This window comes from Rhinichthys klamathensis, unplaced genomic scaffold (assembly GCF_029890125.1).
Source record: "Rhinichthys klamathensis goyatoka isolate OS25496 unplaced genomic scaffold, OSU_Roscu_1.1 h1tg000186l_1, whole genome shotgun sequence".
NCBI classification, from domain to species: Eukaryota; Metazoa; Chordata; class Actinopteri; order Cypriniformes; family Leuciscidae; genus Rhinichthys; species Rhinichthys klamathensis.
This window is the reverse complement of record NW_026606714.1, coordinates 3449315-3466251: the sequence shown is the minus strand read 5'-3', so window position 1 is coordinate 3466251 and position 16937 is coordinate 3449315. Positions and strand designations below refer to the sequence as shown.

The 16937-nt window shown below is 40.4% G+C and overlaps 1 pseudogene; it reads right to left on the bottom strand.

Moving 5' to 3' along the window:
• LOC130095180 (protocadherin-1-like) overlaps positions 1–15676 on the bottom strand; it is a 182377-nt pseudogene extending 166701 nt beyond the window's left edge.
• Between the last annotated feature and the right edge of the window lie 1261 nt (positions 15677–16937).

Genomic DNA, 16937 nt, shown 5'->3' with positions numbered 1-16937 from the left:
GTGTTTTATAAATGTGCCGCTCCTGCAGGACATCATTTTAACATTGCATCTTTCCACACAAGTGATTATTGCTTTAAATATGAACACGCGTCTCACTTTGAACATCAAATGTACAAAAATTAAAAGATGGAGCCACTATCAAAGCAGCTGAGATCTATTATCTATCTAGGTGGTTCTAAACTGTATATTTACAAATTTGGTATCAACAAATGTTTGGTGTGTTAAGAATGAATTAAGTACATTTTTCTGTATAAAGCTATTTAAGTTGTTCATCGCCATTCCACAAAACAAACATAATAAGGGATGAACACACACACACACACACACACACACACACACACACACACACACACACACACTAGGTTGTTATTAATATTCACAATATACAACTTGCATAACAAAAAACCTTTTCCAATGATTGTCTCCAAAGGTTTGCTAATAAAATCCAAGAAAAACTATACTCATTTTTGGTTTTCTTGTTCACTATAGAAAAGTGATCTAGTTTAAATGTCAAGTAGCTTTCTATTTACAATGAATTATTCACAGCCTGGCTGAAAATCCCGCAGTTAATTCAAAAATGCTTGATGGCACTCTTTGACATCAGTAGCTGATTATGTATCTGCATTAAGCCATTTAATTTATGAACATAACAAAAAGAATGCACTTTTTGCATGCACAATCAATGAAGCTTGAGAAAGAAGGTGGGAATTACCAGTCATTAATCAGTATAAATAATCAACTTGAACTCTGACTAACAGGGTCCAAATAATTAAAGACATTTTCAAAGGTCTATCAAAATGTGCCATGGAAACGTTCAAATACGTTCAGCTTAATTGACCGGCCTTCCTGTGTATTTTATTCTATTCAGCACACTTTATGTTTTATGCAAAAATACAACGTGAAAGTTTTGCTTTTTAGAATAATTTTGTCACATTAACAAGTGTAAAAATACCTGAAGCTAGCCTAACAAAAGATATCAAAACAATGACGGCTATTATTTGTTGTCTTTCAGGGCAAAAATGAAAAAGAAATATAACAAAATAAGGCACATCTCCCTGGTCTATTACACCACAAATGTGTTTCAAATGTTATTAGAAGTAGTTATGTTCATCTTTTGAGGGGCAGCAATAAACACTGTCCAAATCAAAATGGCTCTCCAGGAAAATAAAAATAAAAATGTGCGGTATTGTCTCCTTCATTTAAATGATTAATAATTAAATTAAATCATATGTTTCCTTCAGGGCATAAATTATACTACAGAATTGCAAAAAAAAAACAAAAAAAGATTGACAAATAAAACAAAATTCTTTCAATCAAGTGATGAGCATGCTTTGTGATCAGTGCAGCTTTGGTTTGACATTCATTCAGTTCCAGCCTAATACATGCCCTTAGTCCACACCATGTTGCTGTGATACCCGTTGCTTTGAGACACTGGGCTGAGGTACTCTGGGCTGTGGTACCCTCTTTGGTACTCTGGGCTGTGGTACCCTCTGTGGTACTCTGGACTGTGGTACCCTGCCATGCTTTCGAAGTCGTCTCCTACCTGTTTGGTGCTATATTTTGAAGAGTTGGCCTTGTAGCTGTAATCCGAATACTGGTCTGAGCCTGTTGAGTTGTTGTCCCCGGTTCCTACAAAGGTGTTGGTGGCCGGCAGGTCCTGCACTGCTTGGTGTTTCTTTGAGGCAGAAGGTGACTGAGGTTGGAGCTGAATGGATGGCAGAGGAGAATTAGACCGATAGTGTCGCCCCAGGTCTGGGCTCCCAGGGGGGTAGTTGAGTGGCAGGTGAATCCTAGGGCTATCGTTGACGCTATCATCCATGAGGTTGAACTTTAGGCCTTTCTGAAGACTTCCCCCCTCGTCCTCTTCAGATGGGTTGGCAGGCTTTGGAGCTTTGCTTTTCTTTGCCTTCTTGTTCTTGTTACTCTTAGGTCCTGGTTTGGGAGCATAGAGGTCTTTGGTCTCCTTCTTGCCTGCTTGGTAGCCACTTTTATTCTCCTTCAGCACATGCCTGATGATCACTGCCACCACAATGATTAGAATGACCACAAAAAGGCCGCCCAAGACTCCAAAGAGAATGTTACTCTGCTGGTCATGAGAATAATCTGGATCTCCTGCAATGTCCATTTCAAGTGGCGTATAAAGACTGTGTCCAACAAGTCCTTCGACATGTGAAACATTGCCGATGGTCTCATTGACATAGATGTGAACCAGTGCAGTCGTATGGCGTGGCGGTGTGCCTCTGTCCCTAACTTTTACTACCAGACGGTGGAGACCAATGTGTTTGGATGTGAACCCTTTAGCCAACGTAACCTCACCTTCTGAAGAGATGCGGAACAAGCCATGAGGGTTACCCCCTACAATACTGAACTCCAGCTCAGAATTTAAACCAATATCAATGTCCTCCGCCTCAACGTGTTCTACGTGGGTTTCTGGGCTGGTGTGGGGATCCAAGAACTTGTATGAGGAGTTTGAGGGCTTGGTGACATAAGGAGCATTGTCATTCTCGTCAAGAACATTAATAGTAATGCCAACGTAGGAGGAACGTGGGGGGTCACCTCCATCAACAGCTTTAAGTCGGAAACTGTAGGTACTCTCCTTTTCCCTGTCAAAGGAAATAGTCGAAAGGATGGTGTACGTTCCATTTTGAATCATAAACTTGCCATTGTCTGGTTCTACATAGAGTTGAACACGAGCATTGTCACCCTCATCGAGATCGGTGACTGTTACCATTCCAACAGGACTAAGGGGTGGCATGTTCTCTTGGACTGAGAAGCTGTAACCATTGAGCATAAATTTGGGGTCATTGTCGTTTCTGTCGAGCACCTTAACAACAACAGTGGCAGTTCCTCTCAAGCTTGGTACACCTTTATCAGCTGCTGCAACTAGAAACTGATAGTGATCTAATTGTTCACGGTCCAACTGGCTCATGACACGTACTTCTCCTGTGTTAGGGTTAATTTCAAACAGTCCCTCAGGGACAGATCCACCAGTTATACTGTATGTCAGCTCTGCATTAGTCCCGCTGTCAGCATCCGTGGCTAACACATCCAGAACCTTGTCACCTGGCTGGTTCTCCTCAGCAAATTCCACCTGGTACAAGGAGGGTGAGAAGACCGGGGAGTTGTCATTCATGTCTGTCACTTGCACCCTCAGGGAATTTGTGCTGGATAGTGCAGGATTGCCAGAGTCCACTGCCACAATTTCAATCCTGTAGTCTTTGATCCGTTCAAAGTCCAGTAGCGTGGTTGTCTGGAGGAAGTACTTCCTCTTGCGGTCATTACCAGTTTCGCTAGCTGAACGCAGCTGAAATGGGACATCCCCTGCAACCACACAGGTCACAACTGCATTTTCACCCTCATCATGATCTGATACCTCCACCAGAGCCACAGCTGTGCCCACAGGCATGTCCTCCGATATGTTAGCGACACCATCTTCATGCGTCACAAGACCAATGCCCCGGATCCTGATTAAGGGTGCATTGTCATTCTGGTCCTTCACTGTGATAGTCACAAGGGATTTGGAGCTCTTTGATTGGGGACCATTGTCTTTAGCTTGGACATAGAACTTGAGCATGCTGATTTCTTCACGATCCACCAAGCCTTTGACAAAAATGGTGCCTGTGTTGCGGTCAATGCTAAGAAGTCTTTGGACTGCTGATTGTGCCTGATGAAGGCTGTAGGTCACCTCTCCATTGGGCCCCATGTCAGAGTCATTGGCCTTCACCTATATCAACAAAACACAAAATGAAACTAAGCAAAGCAATGAAACATCAGTTTACAAAACAGATTATATAATCACAGGTTTACACATCATAGCAGTGCTCGAAGTGGGGCGGTACTCACCGGTACGCAGTACCAGCACTTCTACATTTTACTCTTAAAGGGATAGTTCGGCCAAAAATGATATTTAACACATGCATTACTCACCCTCAAGCCGTTCGAGATGCATATGTCAATCTTGTTTCAGACGAACACATTTTCAGTTATTTTAGAAAATGTCTTAGACCCTTCAGTGGATATAATGTGAGGCAATGGGGTCCACCTCCTTCAAATCCCAAAATGTGCATACATCCTTCACAAAAGTAATCCATCCGGCTCCAGGGGGATAAACGAAGGCCTTCTGAGGGTAATCCGTGAGGTTTTGTCGTAAAAATATACATATTTAAAACTTTATAAATGAAAATATCTGACTTCCGGCAACGATCGACGCGCGTTCACGGGTGATGGAAGTCGGCATACGAGGTAGGACGTAGCGTAGGAACCGTCGTGACGTAGAACAAACGTGCCTGCGCAGCCAGAGAGCAGAGCAAAACAACGTCTACGTCACGACGGTTCCTACGCTACGTCCTACCTCGTACGCCGACTTCCATCACCCGTGAACGCGCGCCGATCGTTGCCGGAAGTCAGATATTTTCATTTATAAAGTTTTAAATATGTATATTTTTACGACAAAACCACACGGATTACCCTCAGAAGGCCTTCGTTTATCCCCCTGGAGCCGGATGGATTACTTTTGTGAAGGATGTATGCACATTTTGGGACTTGAAGGAGGTGGACCCCATTGCTTCACATTATATCCACTGAAGGGTCTAAGACATTTTCTAAAATAACTGCAAATGTGTTCGTCTGAAACAAGATTGACATATGCATCTCGAACGGCTTGAGGGTGAGTAATGCATGTGTTAAATATCATTTTTGGCCGAACTATCCCTTTAAGCGTACCTGCACTTTTTCTTGCGTACCGCTACTTCCCGCATGTAGCCTGTACTCTATACCACTGACAGAAAAAGCGTGACAGCCGTTTAACCCCTTATTTACACTGCACACATCTGCGGTGCGTTACGGCTGCGAAACAGCTACCGGAGCTAATCGCGGCCACCGCAAGCGTGAGCAGCCAGCATTTTTTTCGGCTTGCATGTTAATCAATGAGTGCATTCACACCGCGAGGAGGAGCGTCGCGTGAGCAGCAGTGAAGCGGGGGTTCGGCGCCGAGTCTATTTGTGTTGTGCTACTGACGCTCATTTAAAGTGAAAGCACACTTTTGATGGAGAAAATAAATATGATTTCACACAAAAAGTGCCCAAAATGCACAGAATTTGCATGTCTAGTGTGTTTTAACAAGAACTGCAGTAGGCTACGTCAGAAAAGAAAATGAAGACTCAAAAATATTTATACAAGATTTAGCCAAGTCTTAATTATTCAGTTTGGAATAAAAAAAAAAAGCAAACTAGTCAGAATATAAGCTTTTCTTTTAGTTTATGTAATAGCCTACACAGACAGGTAGCTACATGCCCAAATCAAACCCGAGTGTACTTTTTTTTTATGTTTGCTGTCTTGTAAACATATCGAAGTATGACTGAAAAGACAATATCAGAGCTGTTTTCTTGGTTGTTTTTGTTGTTTACCATTTACATGCAATTGTTGTATACCTCCCATCTTAACAAACTTCAAGAATCAAGTTTATTAATGACCAACTTCTAAAAAGAGAATGTTCCTTTGTAAAGAAATGCGCGCACGCACACACACACACGACTTGTTTAAATACATTTATGTTGTTAATAAATAACAATAAATTGTTGTTGTAGCAGCAATATTTCCAAGTTTTGTTTTTCACTGTAGAAATTTCAAATGTCATGATTTGCCAATGCAAGAGAGTACCGGCACCTTTTCCCCCCCACTTCAAGCACTGCATCAGAGTCAATACAGGGGTTAAAATGCGTAGTCAGGAATATCAGAACTAGGTGTAGCTCATTGTAAGCTGCAAAAAATAAGCATGGCAAAAACATGCTTTATTATCTGGAAAAAAGACCCAGAAGCTCATCCAAGCACAAGACTAATTTAGTCTAATTAATAAATATACTGAATATTCTAGGAATTTAATATCAAGCACACCTCAATTGATTTTAGAAAGCAGTTTGTGCTTTCACTAATTAGTGATACAATTATGCATAACAATTTATTATTATTATTCAATATCCAATTTAAGAAGAGAAATGAGAAATGTATTTACTCAGTGGGATTAATCATGATTAGACTGAGTCAAATTATCCGAAATTAGCAGTAGTTTGAGACATCACTTAAGTTACTCAGTCTTGGCACAGATTTCTACTGTATAAATCCTTCAGGTCTATTGTGAATTTGGGAATAATTTTAAACAACTATAAATCAAAGTGTGGCTTGATTAAAGCTTTCAAATAATCAAGATTTCCTTGTTCCTCTCCTCTTTTTGTCCTTGGGTGTGTATGAAACATGCATGGTGTTTCAGCCCATGTATTACAGAGAACAGCCTTAATCTGAGTCAGTCATAAGATTATTCATGGTGCTTAAGTTATTATTGCTCTATATGAGTCACTCCATTTCATCCGCCATGAAAACTGGGAATTCATTTTATGCATTTGAAGAGCATTTCTCTGAACAAGCTAAAACACTCTATCAACACTTACAACCCTCTGAAATCATAAAATTAAGCTGTTTTAATACCACTACTGCTTATTTACTTTGGCTTCAAAGGATGCTTATGAGGACTTAGAGGAAAATAAAGTCTTCTGACATGCTTTTTGAATACAACTTGGTTGCATAGATTAATTATTGACAGATTAACAGTCATTAAAATTTTTGTTTTAAATGGACACTTGCCTCAGATTGATCTTGGAAAGATTCCAGCATTCACGGCTATCCTAATCTTAGCAGCACATTCGTTTCCACAAAAGTTCAAAATGTAATTCTCACCACCAGTCAATACCTCTCTTCTGTTTTGTAAAGCTTGTGTTTAAAGGGACCATGAGGAATCAATCGATTGCCCGTGAAAATATGATTTGGCTTTCCCATTTCTTCCGCTTTAACCCTGTTGTGTGGGAACCGAGGCTAAAGCCCATTGGGATAACTGAGACTTCCATTTACAAGCGCTTGTCAGGCTCTGTATGTTGGGCTTGAGTGCACTTCTATCTCCAGGCTGTCAAATCAGCTCCTATATTACTTATTGCCCAATCTTAAGGTTTAGCACTTGCTTATAGATGAGTTCATTGCGAAACTTACATCATGACCTTATAAGAAAGGGAAATAATAATAATAAATGAATGTATTTAAGATATTCTTATAATGAATGGCTTTGTGTCATGTATATGTCATAATATAATGTGTATTTATGTAGCCTATGTATTTAAGATATTTACATTTTGCCAGTATTTGTGTTCTGAGAAAATCAACCCCCTTGCTGGCATCGTGCTATTCTATTTGTTTAGTTTTAGATTGAAAGTTTATATATATATATATATATATATATATATATATATATATATATATATATATATATATATATATATATATATATATATATATATATATATATATATATATATATATATAAACGATTACTTACTTGTAGAACAGAGTGACCCACTGGGCTGTTTTCTGGCAGCTCGCCCTCATAGTGTGTCTTCTCAAATTTGGGCACATTGTCATTGGCATCTGTAATGGTGATCCTGAGCAGGGCACTACTCTGGCGAGGTGGAGAGCCGCCGTCAATCACTTTTATGTTGAGGTCATATGAATCTCGCTGCTCTCTATCCAGGTTACCCAATACTATGAGTTGTGGCAATTTCTCATCTGAGTCTTGTGCCACCTGCAGGCTGAAAAGGTTGGCAGCTTCAGGGCCAGTCGTTAGCGCGTAATCTGCAATGCCATTGCTTCCAGAATCCTTGTCGGTGGCCACAGGAATTGCGAATAGCACACCCACATGCGTGTTCTCAGGGATCGACAACGTCAAGACAGGTGAAGAGAACTGTGGAGTGTTGTCGTTCTCATCCAATATCTCTATGCGGCCTTCGATGAGCCGAGGTCCTGTGCCTTTCATCAGATCTGTAATAGACACTTCAAATTCTAGGAAACAAGGATCACCCTCGAAAAGGTTGCGACAGTCCTTGAGAGTCTCACGATCGATCGGGGTCTCCGTGGTGTAGATATCCCCTGTTTTGCCATCCACACGGAGGTAAGGAGCACCCACCTCAAGCTTGTAAAGGTGACCTGTGTCTGGCAGCCCCTGGTCAGATGCCAAGCTGCCAATCAGGGTGTTGGGCGGCTGCTCCTCGGTCACCTGGTAGATGATGGTGTTGACTACATTTGCAGAGCAACAGAGGAGAAGCAAAATCCACACTAGCATGGCACTCCACCGTGACCACATCGCATTGGCACTCTGGCACATCGTCAGTCTGTTGCTGCAAAAGATCAAGCAAACAAACAAATAAGATTAAAGAAATGTTCATTCTTCAGACACAATCCTTTAAAGTATCTGACAGTGCCAAGAACCCTGTAAAGCATTGGCAGCCAGAGTTTTATGGTTCTGATTCCCTGGGATTTATGATTGATCGTCCCTTCATGTGTTGTAAACCTCTCCATTTTAGAGGCAGTAAATGTGTCACAAACAGTTACTTGTGTTTGACCTTGATTCTGCAAACTTTGTGTCATGTTTAATTCGTAAAAACAACATATGTCCATATTCCTAAGAGATGTATTGGCTGGCGTACCCTAAGAGAGGAGGAAGCAAGCAGACAAGTGATGTCCATTCAAATAATAATTTCAACACTACTTGATCTACCTTTCCCAAGCTATTGATAAACTGTCTCAGCTCTAATATCTAGAATCATGCCTAGGGGACAACGAAAGGGTGAAATCCATCAAAATCAACCTACATGATTTCCCCCCCATCTCTCCAAGCCCAGCATATTTTTTAGCCAAAACCAAAAATGATTTGTATGTCTAATATCTAAGGCAGTACAATTAAAATTAGCTTTTGGCTCATGCTATTTTCAGCTTATAGAAATAAATCTGTTCTTCATTTTATTAATGGCTAGTTATTATATTTACCTTTTATTCTCCCTCTTTTATTCTGTATTATTCTTTTATTCTCACTAATTTATTCTGTAATTAAATTATTTCCAAAACAGTGAAAAATGGAGGGGAAAACAACAAAGTAGAAATTATGGGCAAAGAACAAAGATTTGAAAGTGATTCTTCCATTAATTCATTTAGTAATTCATTTCTGAGTGTTCACTGCCCACTTCCTTCACAAATGTATTGTCACTCTTTTTCTTGTCACCATGTTCTTCTTCTAGCTCTTCTTCTTACATACAAATGTTTTACGCCAAGGGTGAAATCCATCAAAATCAACCTACATGATTTCCCCCCCATCTCTCCAAGCCCAGCATATTTTTTAGCCAAAACCAAAAATGATTTGTATGTCTAATATCTAAGGCAGTACAATTAAAATTAGCTTTTGGCTCATGCTATTTTCAGCTTATAGAAATAAATCTGTTCTTCATTTTATTAATGGCTAGTTATTATATTTACCTTTTATTCTCCCTCTTTTATTCTGTATTATTCTTTTATTCTCACTAATTTATTCTGTAATTAAATTATTTCCAAAACAGTGAAAAATGGAGGGGAAAACAACAAAGTAGAAATTATGGGCAAAGAACAAAGATTTGAAAGTGATTCTTCCATTAATTCATTTAGTAATTCATTTCTGAGTGTTCACTGCCCACTTCCTTCACAAATGTATTGTCACTCTTTTTCTTGTCACCATGTTCTTCTTCTAGCTCTTCTTCTTACATACAAATGTTTTACGCCAAGGGTGAAATCCATCAAAATCAACCTACATGATTTCCCCCCCATCTCTCCAAGCCCAGCATATTTTTTAGCCAAAACCAAAAATTATTTGTATGTCTAATATCTAAGGCAGTACAATTAAAATTAGCTTTTGGCTCATGCTATTTTCAGCTTATAGAAATAAATCTGTTCTTCATTTTATTAATGGCTAGTTATTATATTTACCTTTTATTCTCCCTCTTTTATTCTGTATTATTCTTTTATTCTCACTAATTTATTCTGTAATTAAATTATTTCCAAAACAGTGAAAAATGGAGGGGAAAACAACAAAGTAGAAATTAGGGGCAAAGAACAAAGATTTGAAAGTGATTCTTCCATTAATTCATTTAGTAATTCATTTCTGAGTGTTCACTGCCCACTTCCTTCACAAATGTATTGTCACTCTTTTTCTTGTCACCATGTTCTTCTTCTAGCTCTTCTTCTTACATACAAATGTTTTACGCCATAAATAAACAGGTCGTGTAAAGAGTCGTAAAGAATAGTAGCCAAAAAAAGGATTACCATCATATTAGGACCATAGAAAAAAAAAACTACTTTTTTTTTAATGGGGAAAAGAAACTAAAAGCATTCTTGAATAAACATTTACATGTGAATCTTCCCTTCCCTTTCCAGTCCGAGTCTTTAAGTTATTGAACACATGGTAGAAGAGTGTGGTTTTCTAATCTTCCAATGCCCATTTCACAGCAAATGGCTCCCAAATTGTGGCAACATCACACACCCATGAGGAAGTAATAGACAGGGTTATAGAAGGCATATTGACAAGTGCCACCTTACCAAACATTAACAACTTCAGTATGAGCAAGAGCAACTACAAAAGAACATAAAAAAATCTAATAAATAAATCAGATTCTGTTAATCCATCACGTTTAAGGTCATGTTACTTTGATGTTTCCCGCTGTGGTAATTGCAGACCCCTCTAACATATGGGGAATGTTATCCCACCACACTCCCCATGGCTAATGAGGCAGGGCTGCTAGATTACTGTCCAGAGGAGACAGACACCTCAACTCGACCCAGCGGTGAACCAATGGGGGATGTGAGAGCGCTGCCACCAGTTCTGTACACATTCTGCCTGTGAATACCAAACCTAAAGAATCAAAATCAAAGTCTTTACATGTCACTTTCTATGAGGTTGGTAAAAAATCATATTATTGTACAACTTTGTAAAAACAAAAAAAAAACACAAATACAGAAAGAAAAATGACTGTCAGCAAAATGGACTGTCATTTGGTAACTAATAGGAAGTGAGTTCTTCCATACTCTCATCAGTATTGATTGGTTGTAGTAGTTTAGTGCATGTTTCATTCAATATTATTCCATTAGCAAACACATGACATAGTGAGCCTCTCACAAACACATTACAAAGAAAAATCATGTGGTTAGAGCATCAAAAAATGGCTAATGTAACTGCATCGGACACTGTGCACCTCACACACTCCCCTACATGGGAAACATGGGAAATGCAGATTTAATATGCACAAATTAGACACCAACAAATACAAAAACACTCGCACAACTGCAACCACAAGGCAATGACACTGCAGCGAGCACAATGCACTAATGAGGCTGAAATGAAGGGTAGGTTGTGTGACCCTGTTCACACATATGATGAGATCGTGACTCGTTTCTCACTAATTTCACAGTCTAATTTTGAATCTGTCGAGACAGACGACTCTGACACACTTTTATGTGGCTAATTAAACAGTGTGGACCACAAAAGGGGCTGGAGAGGTGAAAAAAGCAAAGCACCTTTAAAGCAAAGTATCCCTTATTGTGGTTTTGAACAACCATCTTATGGAGTTGGCATTTCACAGAGATGCGTCAGAGCCTTCGCTGAAGGTGTGTGTTGAATTTTGTACTGTGTGTTGACGAAAAAAGGTCAACGGGAAAAAGCAGGGCAGGGACCTCAGAAGCACTGGGTGAAGGATTAACCGGGCGGTAAAAATTACACTAAAATGCTTTTTTTTTTTACATAAAACAAAAAGAACAAGATCTATATATAACCTAAACCAAAACATCCCATCTTCATCGTGCACTGGAAAAGTCAACAAAGTTCAATAACCTTCGGGCAAAATGAAAAGCGTGTGAATCTATTTGTTGCGATGAAGGGTTTGAGAAGCTCTCACGACATTCGCTCTCAAGGGCCCAGTGCAAAGAGTCTGTATTAAAGGGTCACTACACTGGGAACCCTAATGTGGGCTGAAACATCCTTTCCCACACTCTTCTGTGAATGTGAACGCATGTGCGCACATATATATGTCTGTGGGTGTGTAAAACTTACACACAAGATCTAAAAACAAACACAGCAAAGGAATGTCAGTGTGTGTCTGCGAGCAAACGCTCAGGCAAATGGAAAATCTTAAGGAAAAACATGAAGGTCATGGAAAAAAGAAAAACTACTGAACGTGTTTGAGTATATAAAATATAAAGGTGGCAACAGCTTAGGCTTTTGGCTAAGAACTCTCCTTTGTAATGGAAATGCATAAGTGCATATGAGTGGTGTTCCTTAACGACAGCAATATTTACAAGACACAGGAGGCCTTAACAGAGTCAAATCAAGCACGGCTACCTAGTAGACAGTTTTCCTTTCAGTTGCAGAGAGTTAGCACTTCGCATTCACACAGGTACACAATAAGCCTAGCCATTACAATGACAATGGGTCGTCAGTGGGGCTTTCCTTCAACTCAGAGTTTTGATCGTCATCCTTACATGGTCAGAGAGCAGATTTATGACAGGCCTTAAATCAACATGCAGCGTCCACCTCTCTAATAACGTCTTCAAATATGGCATTGTCGAGCCACGGCTAAGATCTCCTCACAGGGAGACAGGCGTCGCCAGTGTGTGGTATTTATGACTACTGTCATAATCCTGTGAGAATTTATTCTCGGCTCTCAGGCTGTGCAGCCTAATTCATCTTGTACTGCTGTGTATAAGCTGGATGTCATTAATATAATCAATAGCTGTGAGCGCAGGGGAAGGCGTGAATCGGAGTTCCCCTATGGAGCCTCACCATCGGCTCTTTGCGCATTATTCACAGTACATTTGGTCAGAATTTTTGCATCAGCCTTCTGCGGAACATGGTTCCCCTCTCATTTCCTGTCCGCAAAAAAACACATTATGTTCATTTCACACCTGGTCTCTGTTAACAACATCACATACATCTCTCTGTTTTTCTCTTTCATGTGCACACCATTATTTTATGCCTTTCCGTGCCCTCTCAGAGATGCGCTCATACACTGTCGAGAAGGCCATTGTGTTGTAGCGCAGGGGGAGGTTAACAGATTTAACGGGCTAATTACTATTCTAAAGCCTCCCCCGCTGACATGCTTTAAAATTGCTGTATGATTTTCTCTCTCACAGTCTCGCGCTCCTTCTTTTCCTCTTTAGAGACTTGTAACGAGGAATTCATCATTGTACCAACGCTCACCCTTCCTCTGCCAGCAAAAAAAACCCCTCATGGGAATATGAGGATGGCATACCTCTGCCAAGACACCCCCCAGGTGGCATTCAGCTCAGCATGAAACTGCAAGGTGATTCTAGTGAAAATAAGCAATAAAAGCGTTTACGTAACCGCCATAGCAGGAGTCAGATTCCTGGTTGAGGCACTGCGTCAAGGTAACGCACAGTCAAAGTCCTTAGTCAATGATTGTTCTAACCCCTCCCCATCCTGGTTTCGATGTGATAATTAAAGAATTAAATTAAAGCGCTGACATTTATGAGGGTTCAGGAGTCAGCTCTTGTCTGAAGCCAGGAGAATGATTGACTCAGAAGGAAGTAAGAGAGCAGCATCTGTCTCAGGTTAATGGTTAACTCAACCGGCTCAACTGACATTTTAGTACACATCTGAAGTGTCTTTCTAAAAATATAGCAGAGAAGCTGAATAATTATTTGCTTACAGTTACATGAGGTGAGCCGATAGACTCACCAACTGAGTAATGCTGCCGATTAATCAGCAAGGATATTGAAAAAGTGTGTAGTGAGCTCCTTCGAATAAAATGCATTCATGTTTACTCATTCTCATGGATACATTTTAAAATATACCACCTGAAACCACACAAATGAGCTAAAATAAATAGTAGCAGGCGACAAACACTAACCAACCACATCCTAAATACTGAGTGCTTTGTGATTCAAGACTTTGATGCCAGCACCCACAGCCACGGAGTTGAGTTCACGTGAGCTTTTGTCCTCGGCTGCAGCCATCCAGGCTCTACAGGCCACCAGCTCCATGGCGCTCAGTGACCCGTTCAGGATGGGTGGTCCAAGGCCCCCTCCCTAGCCAAGTGCGGAGGATTACTTTAATTATTTCATTCAACCATTGTGGGGCCAGATTAGTCTGCGCCCGCTTTCAGACGAGATGAACTGCTGCCCCGCTGCTGTCTACCAGTCTGTTACACAGAGAGAGCTGGCCAGTCACAAGGCTGGCACACAAACTCTCACACACCATTACACACAGCTAACACACACACACACACACACACTGATAGCATAGACAAAGACTGGAGGGCTACTACTGTTATGGTTACACAGACGTTGTAATAAAATCAATAAAATAGGCATTACATTTTTACTTGACGTATGCATATTTGTTTTGTAGCTCTGTAAAAATGGGAATATAATGATGGGTAGTAAAGCTCAACAATGGGTCTTATCTTGTTATTTAGTTGTTTTGACCAACAGCCATTAATTATTTTTCATTGAACAATATAAATGTACAGTAGCCTATTTTAATTGTCTATAGACATAGTTGAAGGACGATGACTATTATTTGCTATAGGTTGAAGCAACGAAACTGAAAGATATTTGTAACTAACCCATGAACACAGAAATGCTGAAATGTCTCATGTCAAGTTGGTTTTGACAGTGGGAATTGTCAACATGTGTGTGTGTGTGTGTGTGTGTGTGTGTGTGTGTGTGTGTGTGTGTGTGTGTGTGTGTGTGTGTGTGTGTGTGTGTGTGTGTGTGTGTGTGTGTGTGTGTGTGTGTGTGTGTGTGTGTGTGTGTGTGTGTGTGTGTATGAGAGGAAATGGCTAATTAAACTTGTACCTCATGGCATGGACATGTTGGCTTTTTCACATTTAAATGTCAAGCTTTCAAATCTGCATGCAATTTCTAATAAGACCAATTTAAACATTTACACCAAGATACGTGGAATAAAGTTAACACATTTTAACCTCAAAGAAAACATCTCTATGCCTTAGTGTAATTGCTTACATGTAGAAGTTTCGGTTCCACTCGAACGTTTTTTTAACACTGTGGCTGTGAAGCTTCTCGTTTTCTCCAGTTTTTGCTAGAGTCAGTATGCAGCGATGACGCCCATCAAGATAAGGACAGTGTAATGACGCGACTCGTTGTTTTAAAATCAACTGCACGACATGCAAATCATTCGGTGTCTTGCAACTTTATTTTTTTAATATGAAAAATTCTATAGAAGATATAGCCTACAAGGCGCAATTAGTTGAGGTTGAGAAAGCACATAGCTTATGTCCAAACCAACGTCAACAAAAGGGTTAAGCCACTAAAGTTGAATGTCACTGAAACGAATGTAAAACATGTACTACTCCCAAAGCAAGTCAGAACCCAAGTTTGGTGGTCTTAATACACGTCTTTATAAGGGGGTCAGCGCCCCCAACCCATTCAAATCGCATTCACCTATAACCGCCGGGGTGAGTGACGAATAGCATTGCTACAGCCTAGTTTCGGCAGGCTATATTAAAGACATGGATGGGGGGGAATAAAAGAACGTGCTTATAAGATCCACAGATCAATAATCTACTGGAACAGCACGATAAGCTCTTCCAAGTGCCGGTGTGTGTGTGTGTGTGTGTGTGTGTGTGTGTGTGTGTGTGTGTGTGTGTGCTTGTGCTGATGCCTACAGAACACGATCTCGATGAGAGAGGAAATGACTTTTACCTGCGGGTGAATGCGCTCCGAGTTAGACCAGATCATTTGCAAGCAATTGTGGGCTTCTTAAGCCTACAATTTTACATCCGTCTGAACGCTTTGCCTACAGATAAACCGCAGAAAGATTCGAGATGTCCGATCACAGATGGGCGGAATGAAGCACAAGCCTTCCCGTGTTTTCACACCTGTCTCTCCCAGCCGGACCGGACCAACAGGTTTAAAAGTAACCCGACGACGGGAGCGGCTAGAAAGACCGGATTCCGTTGTTATGACAGGCAATGCTTTCGATTGTTTTGTCGCCATTACGGGTAGCAAGGAAGAAAATTAGTGCGTTTCGTGAAATGTTGACTAGTTGACATTCTGCGGGTTAGAATTAACAGCAGCATTTTTCAACCATCACGCTCTGAGGCGGAAATAGAGCTACGGGAGAAATGCGCAAAAACGAGTGCAACAGGTGTTGTGGGAGCAAGGAATAGACTAACTAAATAAGATAGTAGCCTAAACTTAAGGTTTTGCCCATATAGTTCACAAAAATATAACAACTAATTAGAAACGTGTTGAACAAGTTTTTACGCAAGTAAGCGCAGTTCATGTGAGGGTTTGCGGTCAGAGATTTTTTCCATGGACTATGGACGGACGTTCGCGAGAGCAAAAGAAAGAGTTGAATATATGAGAGCGAGGATCGATTAAAATCTACGTGAAGATCCACTGGCCGGAACTTGAGCTAGATGATATATAGCCTATGTGATTTCATGGGTCAAGGGCTAGTTTTCTATATGTGGATAGGCTAGAAAAAGCGAGATTGGCGATCCACTAGAGCGCTCGGTAGAAAAATCTTTTCTTGTAAAAAAAATCAATAGCAATAGTGTAGGGAAAACATGTCACATGAGCGCTAATCAGCTCTAAGGACGACCGCGGTCGATGTTAACTTGAGGTAGCCTATCAATAAATTCGTGATATTAAATCGGAGGCGTGCAGAACTTGTAGTTATTTCCTCAGCATTTATTGTAAATCACGCAACCGTGTGATAGTATGCTATGCCGAGTGGTATTTCTGCCACAATTCCAATTTATACACATGCACAGACACACACACACATAGACTACCCCTCTATAAAGAAAAGTATCTCTATATGACTCCTAATGTTAGCCTACCTAATTTTATGTTAAGAATCAAAGGAGAGCGCATACATTGGCAGGAGAGAAACTGTGGAAATGCGTAAATATTAATAGCAAATAATCTCATATACCTTGACGGATAGTTACTCCTCTCAGTTAGTTAGTCTTGGCTGATAGAGTCGGACCGAAAGCCGTGTTCTCTTTCCACACCACAAATCAAGTGCCTTGGAAATCCAAAATTCAGCACCACCG